Source organism: Tupaia chinensis, unplaced genomic scaffold, assembly GCF_000334495.1.
Source record: "Tupaia chinensis unplaced genomic scaffold, TupChi_1.0 Scaffold000689_1, whole genome shotgun sequence".
Taxonomy (NCBI): Eukaryota; Metazoa; Chordata; class Mammalia; order Scandentia; family Tupaiidae; genus Tupaia; species Tupaia belangeri.
Genome location: NW_006160212.1, coordinates 964240 through 970850, shown reverse-complemented (window position 1 = coordinate 970850; position 6611 = coordinate 964240). Strand labels below are relative to the sequence as shown.

Sequence of the window (6611 nt, the reverse complement as noted above, 5' to 3'; positions counted from 1 at the left end):
GGGAAAGAAATATGCTTCCCCACCGGAAGAGTCAAGTACCTAACAATTCCTTCTGGCCTTAACACTTGATCCACATGGTTTGGACATTTCCTAAACCCTAATTTCCTGAACTTGGATAGTTTCTCATTCGAATGTGTCTTTTTCTGTGCCAATCACTTCCAGATGTGCTCTTTTATGGCTTTTAATTTAAAGGAAAAAAAAAACAAAAATATTTTTCTACTCACAGGACTTCTGACAGCAGAAGTGAGTGTTTTTTCTTTCACTCCAGTCTATCCTCCAATTCTCCAGACACCACTTGGGTGTCCAGACAAAACTTAATTGGTCCTCACTCTACCTACCTGGAGTTAGTATAGAACCCACTAAAAGCCTTAGTTCCACAAGACTGCCCCCACTTTACATGCCAGTTACAATGGTGGCCCCCACGGGGTATTGACACTTCTGTCTGACTTGCATAAGAATTTGGAATTCTCACAACCCGTACCTCCTGATTGATAATTTACAGTAGTTCACAAAATCCAAACCCTTTACAGGTTATTACTGATTTATTTAAAAGGATATTATATGGGACCAGCAGATGGTATAATAGTTATGTCACTGGACTCGCACATAGTCTACTGCCATTGAGTCCAGACTCATTGGCTTAAAACTCACACCTGGTGCATATGTGTGTGTGCCCAAAATCCCAAGAAGAGACTGAAGGAGAAAGGGTTGTGGCATGGCTATTTCCCTTGGAAGGTGATTTCTCCCTTCTGTCTCTCTGCCTCTCTCTGTCTCTCTAGTGAGCACACACATCTTATTGCAAAAATCTCTAAAAAAACACAAAAGGAGATTATACAAGATATGGATAAAATATCCAGAAGACAATCTATACAGTGTGGGTTGCAGAAGGGTGGGGATACAGGAAGTTTCAGTCCCCATAGAATTAAGCTCTCACTAATATTCATTAACTTGCAGAATGAATGAATGAATGAAATTCATCTCTAGTCCAATTCAATTAGTTTTGCTTGCTCTCTAGATCTAAGTAACTTGAGGAATTTTCAACATCAGTGCTACTTCAGAGGCTTTTGCTACTTTGAACAGTGGCTGAAAAGTGAACCAATGTAATCTCAGAAGGGATAAGTGGAGAAACTGAGGTCGACAGAAGCAATAGTCAGATGATGATTACCTATCAACATAGGCAAAATCAGCACATCTCAGATATCCTGCACTCCATCTAGTGGGTAAACCAAAACACCCAAAAGAAAGCAGAAACTGTCAGAATGATGATTTTAGATAAAGAAAAAGAAAGACCTGTTAAAAAAAGTCCATTGCTGAGACAAGACAGTTTGTCCAGGGAGAGTGAAAGAAGAGAAATTGCCATATGAAACAACTGAGCTCTGAGTTTAGATTTAAAAGTCAGGTGGTTGGATGTGTTCTGGGCTTCAACTGGCAATGTATTCCAAAGAACTCTCTGCTGGCTTTGATGAATGTGTGGAATTGTCTCCTTGTCTACTCATTACCACTTAAAAAAAAAGAGAGAGAGAGAGAGAGAGAAAGATCTGACAATCCCAGCAATCGTCTTTAGCTTCTGTTGTTTTCCATTAGCAACGGGAGCATATTCTTTTAGTGAAACACAAAAGCTGGTATCCCAGGCTACCGCTGCGCCATGCAGCATGCAGGGCGATTGGCTCATTCAGAGAGACGCTCAGAAAGGTGGTTAGAGACTGTTTTAGCACTTTATTTGTCCCAATTATCTGCTCTTGCCTATTAGGGTGAATAGAACATCATGGCATTGTTTATCACGGGCTTTATATTCGCTAATAACACTGTTGTTTATTACTGCAAACATGCTGTATGCAGTCAGCTCCGCTTCTGTTAATCCCCATCGCTCCAAGTTCTGTTTTTTTTTTTCCTTCTTTTTTTTCCCTTTATCTCTTTTCCTACCCAAGACAAATTAGATCCCACTGAACCAACCAAATTTCCCACAGCTTGTGATTGTAAAGATGCCTTCTTGAATCCAGCTTCGGGTTGATTGGTTTCTGGCTGAAAACCCTAAAGAAAATAACAGGGTGATACTTACATGCAGGAATGGCTCTCCAACCATATTTCAGTGGCAAGTGCCTGCTTGGGCATTTCCTTCCAGGTGCTCACAGCCAGAATTGCACTAGTTCCTGTAACCATCAGAGAAAAGAATGCAGCAAATAGTTGCCATTAGATCATTTAGACTTCCCCAAAGTCCTCTTTTTTCCACACACTGTTTTACACAAACATATCCAGGGACTCTACATAGCCTGAGGCCTGCTGAATGTGCTTTTAAAAAATGCCTCTCATTTGGGCCTATAGGAAAGATAGTATCACTGTAGTCTATTATTCCCCTGACCACACAGAACTGTGAGAACTCTGTGTTCTCTCTCCCTCTGCATATGCTTGCTACAGCCCTGTACCTTGTGCTTTATTTAGTAAACAATTAAGGTAGACGCTCAATACCTAACCGGAAGGAGCAATTTCTTAACTATGCACACGGTAAACTGCTCTCTCTCTTTCCCATCTTTTTCTCTTTGGAGAGTATTTGTAATCTGGGCCATGCAGAAATGTACAGGCCATGATTTGAATTTGGCAATGAGGAAGACAAATCTTGCTCAAATTAGATAGATTAGGAAGAGAAGCTGAACTGGGCATCTTGCTGAAAAGCGGGTGCTAACTCACTGCAGATCATCAGAGACATTTATGCTTCAGATAGATATTAAAATCCAGTTTAATATGATTGAAAAAATACAGTTTCTTTTTAAAAGTTACCTAAGAAACAGTCTTTTCTTTATAGAAGAGCAAGGGAAGTATGGTAGAAGTGGGAAAAATCTAGCCATTAGACACCAGCCGAGTGAATTTTTCACTCTAGTGTATTCACGAAGTTACTACTTGAGTTCTAGCTTTTTCATTGTAAAATGAAGACAATAATCATCTTGCAAGCTTTTGGTAATGATTAGATATGATTAATAATGATTAGAAGTTCTAAATACTTGAATCATAGACATCCTCAGTGGACACTTTCATCTTACCTCAAATGGAAGTATGAAAACTGAGCAAATACTTACACTAAACTACCTGTCTTAACAACAAGAAGCAAATCTAACAATGTGTATTTGAATGTAATTTGCTTTACCTGCTTGAGAAAGCGAAACAGAGAGTCTGCTATGTAAAACGATGATTTATAGAGAATAGAAATCCTTTTTTGTTTGTTTGTTTGGTTTTTGATGTGCTATGAAAAGGAGAAAAACGTGAGAAAGGGAGAAAGAAAGAAAGAGAGTGATAGAGAGACCCTCCATAGGTTTGTTTCAGGCTGATCAGGCTGGTGATTTGAACCCCAGTCTCCATGTGGGATTTGGATTCCCTTGAGCAGTGCGTTACATTACATCATGAAACCAGCAAGAGAACAGAATTCTCAATGAGTGGAAGACATAACACAAGAAGGACAGTAAAATGAAATTACAGAGTATTGGTCTTTAGGCATTGGCAGTTTCATAAGCTAGAGAATGTTTTAGCTTCGGTTAATGATGGAGTAGCTTGATTAAATGACACACAGCAATCATAAAATCTAAAATAATACTTAAGTACATCTATTTGAAAAATCTTGAGGGTATATACTCTTGAAATATTAATTGCAACTGGTTATGATTTGGAATTTGCAGCATTTTGCCTGAAAGCACTCCCCAGTGGACAGGCTCCTCAAGTTACATAAAACTAAAGCCTGAAAGACTAAACATAACACAGAGCAGAGTTTGAGGCTGACAGAACAGCCTGGATGCTTGGGGTGAAATTCTTAAAGACAGGAAACTGAAAGAATGAGTCCTAAAATATAATATAAAAAGTCATCCAAACCTCTCACTGACCACTAAATTATCAATATAAATGTGACGGGAGAGGGAATTTCTTTTCAGTGGCTTGAAAACCAAAAACCAAACAAACAAATAAACAAAACCTGGAAGGTAAAACAACCGTATAGAGGTTCAGGAGACAGCAAAGAAGGAGAATTTAAGAAATTTAGGAGTAGAAATAAAGCAATAATAGGATTAGTTATTCACTAATTTTATTATTTGTTAAACATATCTTGTGCAAAGAGGCTCAAAAAAATCATAGATAACTCGATTTGTGGGAAAACTATTCATGGACTTTGAATTATTTTTGAAATGAAATAAACTTATATCCCATTTCCCATAGATTTTTTGAAGTACTTGTATGCTAGGCACTATTCTAGGTTCTGCAATTACAATGATGAGCAAAGCTCTGCTTTCATGTACCTTGTATTTCATTAGGTTAAATATAGTACTCAAAGTCTCAGACAGTTCAATGCTAATATTTAATATATGGGTAAAAGATGAAGCCTGTCTGATTTCTTTTTTCAAAAAGGAGGAAATGACCATAATAAATAGTTTTTGGATTTTTTATTAATGAAATAGAAATTTTTTTTTTCTTTCAAATTTTGCTATAAGGTGCATGCACTAACTAAAGAATGAAAAGGAAATTGAGAATGCACCCCCTTCCTAGGGAAAATGGTAACACAACAAACCTTTCTCCATTTTTCCTTTTGGAATGTTGGGCATGCATATGCCAAGTCTGCTTTTCGAGCTACAGAGTCCTGGACTCTGTGTAGTTGACCACGTGGGATTAAGCCATTTTTTTAACTAGTTTGATTTTCTCTAGGCCAGTGTGCTCACCAGAGAGAGACAGTGAGAGAGAGTGAAAGAGATAGTGAAAAAGCAAGCCACCAGGTCCTGGAACTAAAATCGTGGATGACCATGTGGGAGTCCAGTGCCTTAACTACCATGCCAGCTGTTGGCCCTGGGTCCACCTATCTCGATCATCATACCAAGGGCTGGTCCAAAATGGAAGTCTTATTTCCTGTTATTCTTCCAATATGGAGCATGGTTTTTAACTCATCGAGTGTTCAATAAATATCAAATAAATAAAAGACCCTTGGGAAAACATGTCTCAGACTTCCATGTAACTAAGCGAGAGATTTTAAATAATTAAATGAGCACTTCTGCACTGAATAGACATATTTCTAAATGTCCACTTCTCCCATGTCAGTTCCATAAGCTGAAATAATTGAGTCCAGTTGATATCAAGCAGAACTTTGGTGGCCCTGAGACAGTTCTAGTTAGATACTAACTAATCTTTTCTATTCACTTGGAATCCGGGCTAAAAGATTAGGATTCTGCTTTTCTCAGTCTTCACTATGTGTTTCTATTCCCTTTTCTCAATCCTGATCTTTTTCTGAATCACAGGGTGTTCATCTAAGTCCTGAAAGCCTTGGGGTTCCTTTTACCTAAGAGTACTCTTCTCTGTCTATTCCAGCTACCATGTGAGATTTAGTTCCATTCTGGTTTGATGACCAGATTGTAGATATTAACCTCACATGACTTGAAGGATTAATGTTATAGATCCCTGTGAAATCCTCTAGGAATTGTCACCTTTTGGCACGATTTGACATATTCTGAGTTTAGCATTTCTTTCACTCTAGACACTGTAATATGAACCAATATTCCCCAGGGCCCCTTCCTCCTATTTTATGCTGAGTCTCTTTAACTCTGATTCTTAATAATCCAACTCTAGCCTCTCTTCATGCTGAACTACAGAGCTTTCTCTGTCTGGAGCTCTGTGGATTACTGTGAAAAGAAGCAGATGGACTTCTGCTTCAAAAATCATGTTCATTCTTCTCTCAAAGGTAGTTCAGTCCAAAGCATGTCACATGACCACAAAAGACTACAAGGGAGCAGGAAGCAGAACTAAACATATTTAGTGATTAGAGCTAATGACTACTGGGGATGGAGGGCTGTTCATGATTTGCAGTTAAGAAAAATGAATAGACTACTACATGTTCTTTTTTATTGTTATTTTATCTTTTTTTAATAAATAAAGAACAACAAAAATAAAAGAAAAGCAAGTAATTTTGCTTGTACATAGAATCAATACCATTAGCATGCCACAATGTAGACCAAATTGAAACCCAACACAGGAAGAATGGAAATAGTTTCTTTTTCATTTTTACTGTTTTTTAAAAATGTTTTATAAAATAAATTATTTAAAAAAATACTTGCATACACACATATTCCTTTTCCTTCATAACAACTCTAATAGATGATAGAATACACATATTTTTAAAAGTGTCCAAAATTAAAACAACCACTTAGACTTGAAGGAAAATACCAACATATGATTCCTGTGAAATGACAGAAGTTCATCCTATAATGAAATAATTAAAAGGAATAAAACAATGCTTACAATGAAGATGTATTAGGGAAATTGAAATGCTTTTAAAGCCGTGCTTAAGACAGAAGGCTTAATTTCACATTGAGAGAAAATAGCAGTGTAGAAAACTGCTCCCAATCTATAGGGCTTCGTTTTTTTTTCAATTAAGGATAATTATTTTAAGGCATGGAAAGATAATACATCTTTGCAAAAATAAAATCTTAAAACCAAAACTTTTCCATAAATAAGAGAATTTATGTTTGCTAGAGTTTTAGCTCCAATGTCTTTCTCTTTAAGTATTATTCTTTAGAGTATTGAGAGAACTTCCCTATAAGGTTATAAAATCAATATTGGTCATCTACAAAGAAGTTTTGAGGCAGGGAAAG

General features: G+C 37.0%; 1 long non-coding RNA gene across 1 annotated transcript in view; it reads right to left on the bottom strand.

The window, feature by feature from the left end:
* LOC102487903 (uncharacterized) overlaps positions 1-6611 on the bottom strand; it is a 77706-nt gene that overhangs the window by 13938 nt on the left and 57157 nt on the right. The window contains exon 2 of the long non-coding RNA XR_336293.2: positions 2060-2150. This is a non-coding gene — a long non-coding RNA (uncharacterized LOC102487903). The remainder of the gene's footprint in view (positions 1-2059; positions 2151-6611) is intronic.